Genomic DNA, 18239 nt, shown 5'->3' with positions numbered 1-18239 from the left:
TAAGCGAGTAACGAAGATTGGGTGATTGTCATGGGTCACCCCTTCATTCTGACTTAACTGAATTAAGTACAAGAGTATATCTTGGAGAAGAAGTAGGCGTGAATTGAATAGAAAACAGTAGTAATTGCATTAATTCATGAAGAACAGCAGAGCTCCACACCTTAATCTATGGTGTGTAGAAACTCTACCATGGAAAATACATAAGTGACAATAGTCTAAGCATGGCCGAATGGCCAGCCTCAAAGGTCTAAGGACTACACGTCCAAAGGTAGATGAAAATACAATAGTAAAAGGTCCTATTTGTAGAAAACTAGTAACCTAGGGTTTACAGAAATGAGTAAATGATGCAGAATCCGCTTTCGGGACCACTTGGTGTGTGCTTGGGATGAGCATTGAAGCTTTCACGTGTAGAGACTTTTCTTGGAGTTAAAAGCCAGCTTTTGTGCCAGTTTGGGCGTTTAACTCCAGCTTTTATGCCAATTATGGCGTTTTGACGCCAGAATTTCTATACTGACTTTGAACGCCGGTTTGGGCCATCAAATCTCGGGCAAAGTATAGACTACTATATATTTCTGGAAAGCCCAGGATGTCTACTTTCCAACGCAATTGAGAGCGTGCCAATTGGGCTTCTGTAGCTCCAGAAAATCCACTTCGAGTGCAGGGAGGTCAGAATCCAACAGCATCTGCTGTTCTTTTTCAGCCTCTAAATCAGATTTTTGCTCAGGTCCCTCAATTTCAGTCAGAAAATACCTGAAATCACAGAAAAACACACAAACTCATAGTAAAGTTCAGAAATATGATTTTTATTTAAAAACTAATAAAAACATAATAAAAACTGGCTAAAAAATATACTAAAAACATACTAAAAACAATGCCAAAAAGCGTATAAATTATCCGCTCATCAGACACCAAAAGTATAAACTAGCTCAAAGTGAAGGGGCAGTATAGGAAATGTCATGGGTAGAAAGTTGAAGAGCAGATACTATACCTAAAGATTTCCATAAAGATTTGTAAGTGGGAGAAAGTCTCGACAACCTAGTCGAAAAAGATGAACTCGACTCTTTTGGGGGAGTAATCCTAAAGACTTGTCTGGCAAAGTAAGTAGCTTCAGTGTTCTTACAAAAAAGTTAAAGGAAGGTGTTCCAAACGAGAAGGAAAGAAAGAAGAAATCGACTCGAGTTGTCCTAAGGTCGAGTTTGGACCTAAGAATGAATATGTGACATTAGAGACTTGAAATGGAAGTAGTACCTGGCTATGCCATAAGGCGATAGTCTCGACATCAAGATTGGGAGCTCTTAGAGTCTCATGCTCATTATAAAATTGTGACACGCTAGTCACCAGAGGTGAAGGACCTACGACGTGAACGTCATCATCACCCTCTTGGGACGAAGAAGCTGGAGTGGCAGAAACTCCACCTAGAGCAGCCGTAGCAGCTTTGGCGGCAAAGACAGAAGTAGATGCCATTGTCGTTCTTGTAGTAGAAGTAGTAATGGGGATGTTAGTGGTAGTGGTTGCAACTATAGTAGTGGATAAAGATAAAGCAGCTGTAACGGCTGGAGTACTACTAGATTGAAGACTAAATTAAGTAGCCATGGAATGAAATTTTCAAATGAAGAAGGGTTTGCAAAGAAAGCAAGAAAGTCTTGAGAGAAACGAATATCTGGGAAGTGTTTGATGAAAGTAATGAGCAATGATGAGGATTTAAGAATATCAAAAGAATTTAAATCAATGAAAGGCTCATTAGAGCACATTTAGAAACGTTAACATTTCCAGAAATGCAAGATCCATTTCATGTAAAAAGAAATGCAGGATCTATTTCATGATCGATCCACACATGTAAAAAGAAAGTATCTCAACAAGTATCATTCTCAACAAAACAAAGAAATTCAAAAATACTAAACAAGATAAGGGAAACTAAGCTCCTTAACATAAGCTTCAGATCCTGTTGACGTTGGTCCAGGTTTGAAGATTCATGTGCTGCTTCCTGGGAGTTAGTGGCTCGAGTAACAGCTTCGACTAAAGCCTCTTGACCTGAAAGCTTCAAAGTGTGAGCTTTTGAATCATTTTCAGTTAAAGAGAAAGGGCAATATTGGTGGATGTAACTTTGACTCTTCTTGATTTCAGATAAGCCAGTTCTTTCTCTAAGGTTGTAATTTTTTACACTATTTATTGTTCTTTTGCACTACCCTTTGACAAAACATTAGTAACTTGAGACTTAGCCACGTCATATTTTGTGAATTGAGTGTCATAGTCGACTAAGGTCTCAAGTGACTTGTTCAGTTCTTGATCACCATCATGAATTCTAGAAAAATGGGAGGTGACGTCCTCGATAAATAAACCAAGGGTAGAATACATGTCAGAGAAAATATGTTGTCGAGAAAGGCAAGTGTATCAATAAGTTGAGCCATTATAGTGTTATTGTTAATATCCTCAATAGAATGATTCAAGCAGTCAAGAATAATATTGAATTTATCAATGACTTGAGGATCTAAACTCATGGCCACAAGGGGTAGATTTTTCTATAACCTCTTCTTTTTTGTCGATGTTGCCTAAGTAGATTTTTCAATTGTTTTCAATCCTGGACCAGAAGACATTTCCATAGCTACTTTAGAGGAATACGCTTGTCGAGCTTCGGACAAGAGTGTTTCTAGGTCGAAGTCAATTTCGTCAGAGTTCAAATCTTTAGCTTTTTGAGAAGGAACATTAAGTGACGATTCCATATCTTGATCGATGAATATCTGTGTTGACAGTTTGGGAGTGGTGTCCTTATCGATGAATTTCTGTGTCGAATATCCAAGAAAAAACATAGGATCAGGTGGCAGTCGAAAGAAACGTAATACAAAATCTAAATAAAAGAGGTACCAATGGAGAAGAGATTGGAATATGAGGTACTGCTGATGATGATATATTCTTAGTCGGAATCAAAACAAGTACAGATGGATTAACAATCAGAGCAGGCCGAAGGAACTCTATTTTAGCATAAACTGATTGATCCACTTCTCGATCAGAAGGATTGTCGACATTAGCAACTCAGGAGAAAGCCTTTTTCTGGGATTATTTCGACTACAATATATTTGGAAAATTCTAAGTATAAGAAATTGTTAAGTTGTGACAGACATTATTAAGTATATATCTTTGAGGTTGCAAGTCAATTTTTTTGAGGCTTTGGTGTTTCATTTTTCATCAGAACATCAATGGGTCCACGCTTCTTTGAAGTAAAAGTTGCACCAATCGACCTTCCTCTGCCTTGACTTATATCCTTTATGGTCTTTTTTGTTGATATTACATCTTCATCAATATCCAAGATTTCCTCAACTGGTTATGGGTTAGTAGCAACTCGAACAATAGGTCTGTGTCGAGTAACTGGAGAAATTGAAAAGACAAGGTAGGCTGGGTATTGAAATTATGCTTAAGAAAGTACTAAATACTTGAAAAGAAGGTTTCTTTTACTCACCTCTGGTTTATTTTTACACTATCTGCGTAGGAGAAAAGAGAAAGGGCTTGATCGGCAGATATACAATGAGCAAAAAAGTATTTTGACCACCATTTGTGAAAGCTAGAGGTCGATCGAAAACAACAAGTGACATTCAGATGTTGGTATTGAGTCGACATCCTCTGGTGGTTCATTTCTAATATCTTGTCGAATTCTATTGTCTCTGACACCTCATAATGAATCTTTTGAGCCTTAGGGTCAAGAGACAAAGGAGAAGGTAAGGCTTGGTGATGCGAGCAAATTCGTCGGTTAAGAATTCCTTCTCGGTAAAGAAGAATTAACCTCGTTGCAAGTATAGTTCTCAACCAACAAGTAATGCTCAATCAAAGTTTACAATTTCTAATCTAAACCGAGATTCTTTCAACCTCGGGTCGTCTTTCCTAGGAACTAATGCCAAAGAGTGCACACAATTTTGGTTGTGGGAAACAAGGGGTGTTTTCAATAATAAGGAAGCAAACAAATAAAGAGATAAAAGAACTAGACAAAATTGCAGTTAATAAAGCAATAAAGGAATAAAAGAACTATGTATGTAATATAAACAAGTAAGGCTAAAAAGTAATGGAAAAGTAGTTCAAAAACATAAATAAAACCTTGACTTGGGATGAGTTATGGAATCCCTTCCTTGCCATAACCACAACTATGATAATTATGATGGATTAATCTCACTAAGTCAACCCTCACATCAGAGAGGAAGTGGTGTGGGAAATCGTGATTCATACTTTTCACATCTCCGCACAACTAACCAGCAAGTGCACTGGGTCATCCAAGTAATAAACCTTACGTGAGTAAGGGTCGATCCCACGGAGATTGTCGGCTTGAAGCAAGCTATGGTCATCCTTGTAAATCTCAGTCAGGAGGATTCAAATGGTTATGAGGTTTTGATAATTAAAAGATAAATAAAACATAAAATAAAATAAAGTTACTTATGTAATTCATTGGTGGGAATTTCAGATAAGTGTCTGGAGATGCTTTGTTGCTTTTGAACCTCTGCTTTCGTACTACGTTCTTCCAATCATGCGTGCTCCCTTCCATGGCAAGCTGTAAGATCCTCTCAGTGAAAATGGTCCTCTACGGTTTCTGCACGGCTAATCAACTGTCGGATTTCTCGTCTCGGATGAAAAATACCAGGTACAGGTACCGCATGGCTAATCATATGTCAGTTCCCGCTAGCGTCAGAATAGAATCCATTGATCCTTTTGCACACTGTCACTTGCGCCCAACATTCGCAGGTTTGAATCTCGTCACAGTCATTCCTTCCCGGATCCTACTCGGAATACCACAGACAAGGTTTAGACTTTCCGGATCCAAGGAATGCTGCCAATAATTCTAGCCTATACCATGAAGATACTAATCTCATGGACTCGGTCTGTGTATTAGATATCCAAGAGAATATACTCCGACTGTCGTCCAATGACTACGTTGAACATCCTGTAGACCGCTTTGTGGTTGTCAGGCATGCGATCTTGGCTAAGTGAGTAACGAAGATTGGGTGATTGTCTTGGGTCACCCCTTCATTCTGACTTAACTGAATTAAGTACGAGATTATATCTTGGAGAAGAAGTAGGCATGAATTGAATAGAAGACAGTAGTAATTGCATCAATTCATGAAGAACAGTAGAGCTCCACACCTTAATCTATGGGGTGTATAAACCTTATCGTAGAAAATACATAAGTGAAAAAGGTCTAGGCATGGCCGAATGGCCAGCCTCCCGAAACGTGAACAATGGTCCAAAGATGATCCAAAAGATCAAAAGTGATTAAAAGATGTAAAATAAATCTCTAAAAGTAGTCTTTATACTAGACTAGTAGCCTAGGGTTACAGAAAATGAGTAACTAAGTTCAGATAGTGCAGAAATCCACTTTCGGGATCCACTTGGTGTGTGCTTGGGCTGAACATTGAAGCTTTTTCGTGCATAGGCTATTTCTGGAGTTAAACGCCAGCTTGTGTGCCAGTTTGGGCATTTAACTCCAATTTTGGTGCCAGTTTGGGCGTTTTACGCCAAGATATTTTAGGCTAGATTTGGACGCCAGTTTGGACCATCAAATCTCGAGCAAAGTATAGACTATTATATATTGATGGAAAGCCCAGGATGTCTACTTTTTAATGAAATTGAGAACGCACCAATTGGGATTCTGTAGCTCCAGAAAATCCAGTTCGAGTGCAGGGAGGTCAGAATCCAACAGCATCTGCAGTCCTTTTTCAGCCTCTGAATCAGATTTTTGCTCAGGTCCCTCAATTTTAGCCAGAAAATATTTGAAATCACAGAAAAACACACAAAATCATAGTAAAGTCCAGAAATGTGATTTTTGAATAAAAACTAATAAAAATATAATAAAAAGTAACTAAAACTTACTAAAAATTATGTAAAAACAATGCCAAAAAGGATATAAATTATCCGCTCATCACAACACCAAACTTAAATTGTTGCTTGTCCCCAAGCAACTGAAAACAAAATAGGATAAAAAGAAGAGAATATACAATGAATTCCAAACTTATCAATGAAGATTAGCTTCAATTAGATGAGCGGGAATTATAGCCTTTTTGCTTCTGAACAGTTTTGGCATCTCACTTTATCCTTTGAAGTTTAGAATGATTGGCATCCATAGGAACTCAGAATTCAGATAATGTTATTGATTCTCCTAGTTCAGTATGTTGATCCTTGAACACAGCTACTTTATGAGTCTTGGCTGTGACCTTAAGCATTTTGTTTTCTAGTATTACCACCAGATACATAAATGCCACAAACACATAACTGGGTGAACCTTTTCAGATTGTGACTCAGCTTTGCTAGAGTCCCCAGTTAGATGTGCCTAAAGCTCTTCAGCACACTCTTTTTTCTTTGGACCATGACTTCAACCGCTCAGTCTCAAGCTTTTCACTTGACACCTTCACGCCACAAGCACATGGTTAGGGACAGCTTGATTTAGCCGCTTAGGCCAGGATTTTATTCCTTTGGGCCTTCCTATCCATTAATGCTCAAAGAATTGGATCCTCTTTATCCTTGCCTTTTGTTTTAAAGGGCTACTTGCTTTTTCTGCTTGCTTTTTCTTTTTCTTTTTCTTTCTCTTCTTTTTTTTTTTCACAAGCTTTTTCTATTCACTGTTTTTTCTTGCTTCAAGAATCAATTTTATGATTTTTCAGATTATCAAATAACGTTTCTCTTTTTTCTTTATTCTTTCAAGAGCCAACAATTTAACATTCATAAATAACAAATTCAAAAATATGCACTGTTCAAGCATTCATTCAGAAAATAAAAAGTATTGCCACCACATCAAAATAATTAAACTAATTTCAAGATAGAATTCGAAATCATGCACTTCTTGTTCTTTTGCAATTAAAAGCATTTCTCATTTAAGAAAGGTGAAGGATTCATAGGACATTCATAGCTTTAAGACATAGACACTAGACACTAATGATCATGTAATAAAGACACAAACATAGACAAAACATAAAGCATAATTTTTGAAAAACAGAAAAATAAGAATAAGGAAATTAAAGAACGGGTCCACCTTAGTGATGGCGGCTAGTTCTTCCTGTTGAAGATCTTATGGAGTGCTTAAGCTCCTCAATGTTTCTTCCTTGCCTTTGTTGCTCTTCCCTCATAGCTCTTTGGTCCTCTCTAATTTCATGGAGGATGATGGAATGCACTTAGTGCTCCATCCTTAGTTGTCCCATGTTGGAACTTAATTCTCCTAAGGAGGTATTGATTTTCTCCCAATAGTTTTGTGGAGGAAAATGCATCCCTTGAGGCATCTCAGGGATTTCTAGATGAGGAACTTCCTCATGCTCTTGTTGAGGTCCATGAGTGGGCTCTCTTGTTTGCTCCATCTTCTTCTTAGTGATGGGCTTGTCTCCTTCAATGAGGATGTCTTCCTCTATGACAATTCCAACTGAATTGCATAGGGTACAAATGAGATGAGGCAAGGCTAACCTTGCCAAAGTGGAGGGCTTGTCCGCCACCTTGTAGAGTTCTAGGGATATGATCTCATGAACTTCTACTTCCTCTCCATTCATGATGCTATGGATCATGATAGCCCGATCTATTGTAACTTCAGACCGGTTGCTAGTAGGAATGATAGAGCATTGGATGAAATTCAACCATCCCCTAGCCACGGGTTTAAGGTCAAGCCTTCTTAGTTGAACCGGCTTGCCTCTTGAGTCTCTCTTCCATTGAGCTCTTTCCACACAAATGTCCATGAGGACTTGGTCCAACCTTTGATCAAAGTTGACCCTTCTAGTGAAAGGGTGAGGATCTCCTTGCATCATTGGCAAGTTGAATACCAACCTCACATTTTCCAGACTGAAATCCACGTAATTCCCCCGAACCATTGTGAGCCAATTCTTTGGGTTCGGGTTCACACTTTGATCATGGTTCTTAGTGATCCATGCATTAGCATAGAACTCTTGAACCATTAAGATTCCGACTTGTTGAATGGGGTTGGTGAGAGTTTTCCAACCTCTTCTTTGAATCTCATATCGGATCTACGGATATTCACTCTTTTTGAGCTTGAAGGGGACCTCGGGGATCACCTTTTCTTGGCCATAACTTCATAGAAGTGGTCTTTGGTGCACGAAATCACAATCACACTTTTGCAATTCCGCACAACTAACCAGCAAGTGCACTGGGTCGTCCAAGTAATACCTTACGTGAGTAAGGGTCGATCCCACGGAGATTGTTGGCTTGAAGCAAGCTATGGTTATCTTGTAACTCTTAGTCAGGATATCAATAATAATTCTCAGTTTTAATTGGAATGAGTAAAAGAACATGGATTAAATAATACTTGTTATGCAGTAATGGAGAATAGGTTGAGGTTTTGGAGATGCTCTGTCTTCTGAATCTCTACTTTCCTATTGTCTTTTTCTTCACGCACGCAAGGCTCCTTCCATGGCAAGCTGTATATTGGTGGATCACCATTGTCAATGGCTACCATCTGTCCTCTCAGTGAAAATGGTCCAGCTACGGGTTTCATAAGGCTAATCATCTGTCAGTTTTCACTAATGTTGGAATAAGATCCATTGATCCTTTTGCACACTGTCACTGCACCCAACGTTTGTGAGTTTAAAGCTCGTCACAGTCATCCCTTCCCGAATTCTACTCGAAATACCACAGACAAGGTTTAGACATTCCGGATCTCAAGAATGCTGCCAATTGATTCTAGCTTATACCACGAAGACTCTGATCTCACAGATTTGAAAGATCTGTTGTCAGGAGAGGCAATCAAACCCATGAACCAGGAACCAAAGAGATACACACTCAATCTAAGATAGAACGAAAGTGTTTGTCAGGCATGCGTTCATAGGTTGAGAATGGTGATGAGTGTCACGGATCATCACATTCATCATACTGAAGTGCGAGTGAATATCTTAGAATAGAAACAAGCGTGATTGAATGGAAAACAGTAGTAATTGCATTAATCCATCGAGACACAGCAGAGCTCCCAACTATGGGGTTTAGAGACTCATGCTGTAGAAGATACAAAATTCAGATGTAAAAATGTCATGAGGTACAAAATAAATCTCTAAAAGTAGTTTTTATACTCAACTAGTAACCTAGGTTTACAGAAAATGAGTAAGCTAAGATAGATAGTGCAGAAATCCATTTCTGGGGCTCACTTGGTGTGTGTTTGGGCTGAGCACTAAAGCTTTTACGTGCATAGGCTATTCCTGGCGTTGAACTCCAGCTTTTGTGCCAGTTTGGGCGTTTAACTCCAACTTTTATGCTAGTTCTGGCGTTTAACGCCAGAAAAGGGTAAGAAGCTGGCGTTTAAACGCCAGTTTGCGCTATAAAATCTCAGGCCAAGTATGGACTATTATATATTGCTGAAAAGCCCAGGATGTCTTCTTTTGAACTCAATTGAGAACGCGCCAATTGAGCTTTTGTAGATTCAGAAAATCCATTTCGAGTGCAGGAGGGTCAGAATCCAATAGCATCTGCAGTCCTTTTTCAGCCTCTGAATCAGATTTTGCTCAGGTCCCTCAATTTTAGCCAGAATTTACCTGAAATTATAGAAAAACACAAAAACTTATAGTAAAGTCCAGAAATGTGATTTTTGAATAAAAACTAATAAAAATATAATAAAAAGTGACTAAAACATACTAAAAACTATGTAAAAACAATGTAAAAAAGGGTATAAATTATCCGCTCATCAGTCTTGATGGACCTTTGAGATGAATCTCTCCATTTCCCATGACTCGGAGGTGGAAGCTATTGCCTTCCCTTTCCTCTTTCTAGAGGTTTCTCCGGCCTTAGGTGCCATTGATGGTTATGGAAAAACAAAAAAGCTTAGCTTTTTCCACACCAAACTTAAAAGGTTTCTCGTCCTCGAGCAAAAGAAGAAAGAAAGGAGTAGAAGAAGAAGAAATGGAGGAGATGGATGGTAGTGGTGGTTTCGGCCAAGGGGAGTAGTAGTGTGTATGATGTGTGAAATTGAAGGTAGTGAGGAGGGGTATTTATAAGGTAAGGGAGAGAGGGAATTCGGTCATGAAGGGGTGGGTTTGGGAGGGAAATGGTTTGAATTGGAATGGTGAGGTAGGTGGGGTTTTATGATGGATGGATGTGAGTGGTGAAGAGATTATGGAGAAGAGGGTAAGATTTGATAGGTGAAGGGTATTCGGGGAAGAGTTTTTGATGGGATTGGTCAAGAGTATTTGGGGACGAGTGTTATGGAAAGGTGTGAAGAGGAGAGAAGAAGAGGTGGGGTAGGTGGGGATCCTGTGGGGTCCACAGATCCTGAGGTGTCAAGGAATTCTGCTCCCTGCACCATTTTGGCATTCAATCGCCCCCTGTGTGCCATTTCTAGCGTTAAACGCCAGCTCTGCTACCTTTCCTGGTGTTAAATGCCAGTCTGCTGGCCATTTCTGGCGTTTAACGCCAGCTAGACGCCAGACAGCCTTTTCTCCAGGGTATGCTATTTTTGATGCTGTTTTTCATGTTGCTTTAATTTTGTAGTTATTTTTATGACTTCACATGATCAGCAACCTAAAGAAAACATAAAATAAAAATAGAAAATAAATAAATATAATTAAATAACATTGGGTTGCCTCCCAACAAGCATTTTTTTAAAGTCAATAGCTTGACAGTGAGCTCTTAGAGAGCTTCACAGGGACTCAGAGCTTAATGATGGCCTCCCAACACCAAACTTAGAAGTTGAGTGTGGGGGCTCTGTTTGACTCTGTATTGAGAGAAGCTTCTCATGCTTCCTCTCCATGGTTACAGAAGAAGATCCTTAAGCCTTAAACACAAGGTAGTCCTCATTCAATTGAAGGACTAACTCTCCTCTGTCCACATCAATCACAGCTCTTGCTGTGGCTAGGAAGGGTCTTCCAAGGATGATGGATTCATCTTCATCCTTCCTAGTATCTAGGATTACGAAGTCAGCAGGGATGTAATAGCCTTCAACCTTCACTAAGACATCCTCTACAAGTCCATAAGCCTGTTTCCTTGAATTATCTGCCATCTCTAGTGAGATTCCTACAGCTTGTACCTCAAAGATCCCTAGTTTTTCCATTACAAAGAGTGGCATGAGGTTTATACTTGAACCAAGGTCACACAGAGCCTTCTTAAAGGTCATGGTGCCTATGATGCAAGGTATTAAGAACTTTCCGGGGTCCGATTTCTTCAGAGGTAATTTCTGTTGAACCAAGGTATTCAGTTCATTGATGAGCAATGGATGTCATCATTCCAAGTCTCATTACCAAATAACTTGGCATTCAGTTTCATGATTGCTCCTAGATACTGAGCAACTTGCTCTTCAGTAATATCTTCATCCTCTTCAGAGGAAGAATACTCATTAGAGCTCATGAATGGCAACAGTAAGTTCAGTGGAATCTTTATGGTCTCTATATGAGCCTCAGATTCCTTTGGTTCTTCAATAGGGAACTCCTTAGTGGCCAGTGGACGTCCATTGAGGTCCTCCTCAGTGGAAATCACTGCCTTTCCCTCATCTACAGGTTCGGCCAGGTTGGACGTGTTGATGGCCTTGCACTCTCTTTTTGGATTCTCTTCTGTATTGCTTGGGAGAGTACTAGGAGGGATTTCAGTAACTCTTTTACTCAGTTGACCCACTTGTGCCTCCAAATTTCTAACGGAGGACCTTGTTTCAGTCATGAAATTGTGAGTGGTCTTACTTAGATCAGAGATTATGGTTGCTAAGTCAGAGAGACTCTGCTTAGAATTCTCTGTCTGTTGCTCAGAAGATGATGGAAAAGGCTTGCTATTGCCAAACCTATTTCTTCCACCATTATTATTATTGAAGCCTTGATTAGGCTTCTGCTGATCCTTTCATGAAAAATTTGGATGATTTCTCCATGAGGGATTATAGGTGTTTCCATAGGATTCTCCCAAGTAATTCACCTCTTCCATTGCAGGATTCTCAAAGTCATAAGCTTCTTCTTCAGAGGAAGCTTCTTTAGCACTGCTAGATGCAGCTTGCATTCCAATCAAACTCTGAAAAATGATATTGACTTGCTGAGTCAATATTTTATTCTGAGCCAATATGGCATTTAGAGTATCAATCTCAAGAACTCCTTTCTTCTGAGTTATCCCATTATTCACAGGATTTCTTTCAGAAGTATACATGAACTGGTTATTTGCAACCATTTAATGAGTTCCTGGGCTTCTGCAGGCGTCTTCTTCAGATGAAGAGATCCACCAGCAGAGTGGTCCAATGACATCTTGGACAATTCAGACAGACCATCATAGAATATACATAGGATGCTCCATTCTGAAAGCATGTTAGAAGGACACCTTCTGATCAATTGCTTGTATCTTTCCCAAGCTTCATAGAGGGATTCACCTTCCTTCTGTCTGAAGGTTTGGACTTCCACTCTAAGCTTGCTCAACTTTTGAGGTAGAAAAAATTTGGCCAAGAAAGCATTGACCAACTTTTCCCAAGAGTTCAGGCTTTCTTTAGGTTGTGAGTCCAACCATGTCCTAGCTCTGTCTCTTACAGCAAAGGGGAAAAGCATAAGTCTGTAGACCTCAGGATTAACCCCATTGGTCTTAACAGTGTCACAGATTTGTAAGAATTCAGCTAAGAACTAATGAAGATCTTCCAATAGAAGTCCATGAAACTTGCAATTCTGCTGCATTAGAGAAACTAATTGAGGCTTCAGCTCAAAGTTGTTTGCTCCAATTGCAGGAATTGAGATGCTTCTTCCATAGAAGTCAGAAGTTGGTGCAGTAAAGTCACCAAGCATCTTCCTTGCATCTCCACCATTGTTGTTATTTTTAGCTGCCATCTCTACTTCTTTTTCGAAAATTTTCGTTAGGTCCTCTCCAGAGTTTTGTGCTTTAGCTTCTCTAAGCTTCCTCCTCAGAGTCCTTTCAGGTTTAGGATCAGCTTCAACAAGAATGTTCTTATCCTTGTTCCTGCTCATATGAAAAAGAAGAGAACAGAAAAGAAGAGGAATCCTCTATGTCACAGTATAGAGATTCCTTTATGTGAGTAGAAGAATAGAAGAATGAATTAGAGAAAGAATAAGAATAATTTGAACACAAAGAGAGGGAGAGGGTTCGAATTTTAAGAAGAAGATATGTGTTATTAATTAAATAAAATAAATAGAAAGAGATGAAAGAGAGAAGAAATTCGAATTAGAAAAGAGGGAGAAAAAATATTTTTATTTTTATTTAATTAATTAAGCTAGAACTCGAAAATTAAGAAAAGAATTAAAATTACATTAAAATTTAAAACAATTAGTTAATTAAAAGGAATTTTGAAAAAGGGGTTAGTTATTTTCAAAAATTGGAGAGAGAAAAGTAGTTAGGTGATTTTGAAAAAGATAAAAAATAGTAAAACAATCAAAAGGTCAAGTAGTTAATGGAAAAAGATTTGAAAATCAATTTTGAAAAGATAAGAAGTTAGAAAAAGATTTGAAATTAAGTTTTGAGAAAGATATGATTGAAATCTATTTTGAAAAAGATTTGAAAATAAAATTAAAAAGATTTGATTTTTGAAATTAAAGTTGATTACTTGACTAACAAGAAACTAAAATATATGATTCTAGAATTTAAAGATTGATCCTTTCTTAATAGGCAAGTAACAACTTGAAAATTTTTTACTCAAAACATTAATTGTTAGCATTAATTTCGAAAATATGAAATAAAATTAAGAAAAAGATTTTGAAAATCAATTTTAAAATTTCCGAAAATATCTAGAAGAAAAATGAAAAATATTTGATTTTTGAAAAAGAATTGAAAAGATAAAATTTTTAAATTGAAATTTTGACTTGACTAATAAGAAATAACTAAATTTTAAAAAATTTTTGACCAAATCAACTCAAAATTTTGAAATTTATGAGCAAAATAAGGGAAAGATATTATTTTTGATTTTTGAATTTTAATGATGAGAGAGAAAAACAACAAACAGACACAAGACAAAAGAAATTAAAATCAAAACAACTAATGCATGCAAGAATACTTTGAATGTCAAGATGAACACCAAGAACACTTTGAAGATCATGATGAACATCAAGAACATATTTTTGAAAATTTTTAAGAAAAGAAACACATGCAAGACACCAAACTTAAAAATTTTTAATGTGTAGACACTATGAATTCGAAAATGCACAAGAAAAACAAGAAAAGACACAAAACAAGAAAAATCAAAGATCAAACAAGGAAAATCATCAAGAGCAACTTGACGATCAAGAAAGAACACATGCATGAATTTTCGAAAATTTAGAGAAATATTAAAAAGATGCAATTGACACCAAACTTAAAATTTGACACAAGACTCAAACAAGAAACACAAAATTATTTTGTTTTTATGATTTTATTAATTTTTTTGTATTTTTCGAAAATATTTTGGAATAAGAAAAATAAGAAATTCAAAATTTTTAATAAGAATTCCAGGAATCATGCAATGCAAGTTTAAAGCTTCGGTCCAAAAATTTAGATATGGCTAAATAGCCAACCAAGCTTTATGTGAAAGCTTCGGTCCAAAAGATTAGACATAGCCTAATGGCCAGCCAAGCTTTAGCAGAGCATTACATACAACAGCCAAATTGATGGGAACCACAAGGCTCTTGCAAAGATAAGTGAAAACCTCGGTCTAGAATTCATTCTTAAAACTTCTGAAGAACACAAAATATTTTTTTTCGAAAATAAAATAAAAAAACTTAAACATAAAATAAAAAAACTTAAACATAAAATAAAATTACCTAATCTAAGCAACAAGATGAACCGTCAGTTGTCCAAAATCGAACAATCCCTGACAACTGTGCCAAAAACTTGGTGTGGGAAATCGTGATTCATACTTTTTACATCTCCGCACAACTAACCAGCAAGTGCACTGGGTCGTCCAAGTAATAAACCTTACATGAGTAAGGGTCGATCCCACGGAGATTGCCGGCTTGAAGCAAGCTATGGTCATCCTTGTAAATCTCAGTCAGGCAGATTCAAATGGTTATGAGGTTTTGATAATTAAAAGATAAATAAAACATAAAATAAAATAAAGTTACTTATGTAATTCATTGGTGGGAATTTCAGATAAGCGTCTGGAGATGCTTTGTTGCTTTTGAACATCTGCTTTCCTACTACCTTCTTCCAATCATGCGTGCTCCCTTCCATGGCAAGCTATAAGATCCTCTCAGTGAAAATGGTCCTCTACGGTTTCTGCACGGCTAATCAACTGTCAGATTTCTCGTCTCGGATGAAAAATACCAGGTACAGCTACTGCATGGATAATCATCTGTCGGTTCCCGCTAGCATTGGAATAGAATCCATTGATCCTTTTGCACACTGTCACTTGCGCCCAACATTCGCAGGTTTGAAGCTCGTCACAGTCATTCCTTCCCGGATCCTACTCAGAATAGTGAATACCACAGACAAGGTTTAGACTTTTCGGGTCCCAGGAATGCTGCCAATAATTCTAGCCTATACCACGAAGATACTAATCTCACGGACTCGGTCCGTGTATTAGATATCCAAGAGAATATACTCCGGCTGTCGTCTAATGACTACGTTGAACATCATGTAGACCGCTTTGTGGTTGTCAGGCACGCGATCTTGGCTAAGCGAGTAACGAAGAATGGGTGATTGTCACGGGTCATGCCTTCATTCTGACTTAACTGAATTAAGTACGAGAGTATATCTTGGAGAAGAAGTAGGCATGAATTGAATAGAAAATAGTAGTAATTTCATTAATTCATGAAGAACAGCAAAGCTCCACACCTTAATCAAAGGGGTGTAGAAACTCCACCGTAGAAAATACATAAGTGAAAAAGGTCTAGGCATGGCCGAATGGCCAGCCTCCCTAAACGTGAACAATGGTCCAAAGATGATCCAAAAGATCAAAAGTGATCAAAAGATGTAAAATAAATCTCTAAAAGTAGTTTTTATACTAGACTAGTATTCTAGGGTTACAGAAAATGAGTAACTAAGTGCAGATAGTGCAGAAATCCACTTCCGGTGCCCACTTGGTGTGTGCTTGGGCTGAACATTGAGGCTTTTTCGTGCATAGGCTGTTCCTGGAGTTAAATGCCAGCTTGGGTGCCAGTTTGGGCGTTTAACTCCAATTCTGGTTCCAGTTTGGGCGTTTTACGCCAAGATGTTTTAGGCTGGCTTTGGACGCCAGTTTGGTCCATCAAATCTCGGGCAAATTATGGACTATTATATACTACTGGAAAGCCCAGGATGTCTAAGTATCAACGCAATTGAGAGTGCGCTAATTGGGTTTCTGTAGCTCCAGAAAATCTACTTCGAGTGCAGGAGGGTCAGAATCCAACAGCATCTGCAGTCCTTTTTCAGCCTCTGAATCAGATTTTTGCTCAGGTCCTTCAATTTCAGCCAGAAAATACCTGAAATCACAGAAATATACACAAACTCATAGTAAAGTCCAGAAATGTAATTTTGAATAAAAACTAATAAAAATATAATAAAAAGTAACTAAAACATACAAAAAACTATGTAAAAATAATGCTAAAAAGGGTATAAATTATCCGCTCATCAGGAAGTTAAGTGAGCATAATTGTTATTAATCCATAAATCTTAGCTAACTTACTAATTAGCTTAGTAAAAAGCTAGCGTTAGTGGAAACAATAACAACCAACCACCCAAAAATTATCACTAAATGTTGGACATTATGGCTCTAGTAATCCATAAACTCATTTCCCCAAGCCAAGGGTGGAAATGAGGAAATCTACCCCGTAATCAAAATTGGAATTTCATCAAACACATAGAAGGCATAAACATAAAATATGACAAAATTGGAAAAATCATGAAAGCTATGGAGCATAAATGATAACAAGCAACAAAAGCAACTCAACAAACATAAAATAAGCATCAAACATCAAATTCATAAACTAAAACTCAAAATCGCAAAACTATGTAAATGTTGACAAGAGACTTGAAAGTATAAGAAAGTGTAGAATAAGAAATATAATAAAAGAGACAATTAAAGGGATATTTACAATGTAAATTGCTATAATCTAAAATCAAACTTGAAGTATAAAATGCTACAAACCCTTATTAAAACCCTAAGAGAGAATTATTGAATCTACACTACTCCTACTCCTACTATGTGTTTCTACCCTACAAGAGAGCTCTCTTCATATGTGTTGCATTCCCCTTCATATAGGCTCTCAAACCAGCCTCCAGCACTTTAGAAATGGGCCAAGAAAACCCCAAAATTGCGAGTCACGTGCGTTTTTAATGGAGGCATGCGCTGGGACCTGTGTGGACGTACAGATGCGTGCGTCCGCACACTTCGCTGAATTTCCTCTTGTGCGTACGCACAAGGAGTCGTGCGCACGCACCCTAGGCGATGCTTGACTGGACGCGCGATGCGGCTCACGTGAACGCATGGCCCTAATTCAATGTCTGTGCATACGCACGCATATCTGTGCACACGCACACTAGGCTGAGGTCTTCTCCTTTGTTTTCTTCATGCTTTCTCCCAATTGCATGCTCCTCTTCTATTCCCACCAAGCCATTCCTACTTTACTCTTCTGAAACCACTCACAAATAACATCAAGGTATCGAATGGAAGGTAAATGGAATAAAATTAGTCAAGATAAGTACAAAAGAGCATGTTTTCACATTTAGGAAGATAACACAAAAGTATGCTATTTTGGTGAATAAGTGTGAGTATATGTGATGAAATCCATCCAATTATAGCCAAAATATATCATCAACTATGGATTCATCAATTCCCCATACTTAAAGAATAGCATGTCCTCATGCTAATCACAATCAAAGGAGAAGGGTAAAAGGGTAAGCAACTTATTGAATGCAACTATCTATATGCATGCCTCTATGCTATATACTATCTATATATATCTATCTATAATGTCCTATTGATTTGGTGTAAACAAACAAGAGAGTTCCAATCAATCCAAGATAAGACCTTAGGGCTAGGTAAGAAAATATAACAATATAACCAAAATCCAAAAACTTGAATTGAGATTTTCAAACTAACAACCAAACAACTTGCAAGAAGATACAATATAAGGAACAAGAACATAGAATTGAGCAATCGAACCCCTCACCGGATGTGTTTACACTCTATTCGCTCAGTGTTTAGGGTTTAATCACTCAATTCTCCTTTAATCATGTTTTTCAAAGATTTGCAAGTCATCTAACAATCAACTAATATTTGATGCATGAAAAACAAATATCATGAGGTCTTTTGAGGGTTGTAATGGGGCTAGGGTGAAGGTAAGATCAATATGGTCAAGTGGACTTAGTGAATTACATCTTTGATTAGCTCAAGTGTCCACCTAATCCTATATCATCCTATGTACACA

The 18239-nt window shown here is 37.8% G+C and overlaps 1 non-coding gene across 1 annotated transcript; it reads left to right on the top strand.

The window, feature by feature from the left end:
* Positions 1-12221: 12221 nt before the first annotated feature.
* LOC148545294 (small nucleolar RNA R71) lies at positions 12222-12329 on the top strand. Its single transcript, XR_015900920.1, has one exon. It is a non-coding gene; the product is annotated as a small nucleolar RNA R71 (small nucleolar RNA).
* The last annotated feature ends 5910 nt before the right edge of the window (positions 12330-18239 follow it).

Source organism: Arachis ipaensis, chromosome B9, assembly GCF_059453495.1.
Source record: "Arachis ipaensis isolate K30076 ecotype BB chromosome B9, ASM5945349v1, whole genome shotgun sequence".
NCBI classification, from domain to species: Eukaryota; Viridiplantae; Streptophyta; class Magnoliopsida; order Fabales; family Fabaceae; genus Arachis; species Arachis ipaensis.
Note: the sequence above shows the minus strand (reverse complement) of the source record. Positions and strands in the feature narration are given on the sequence as shown.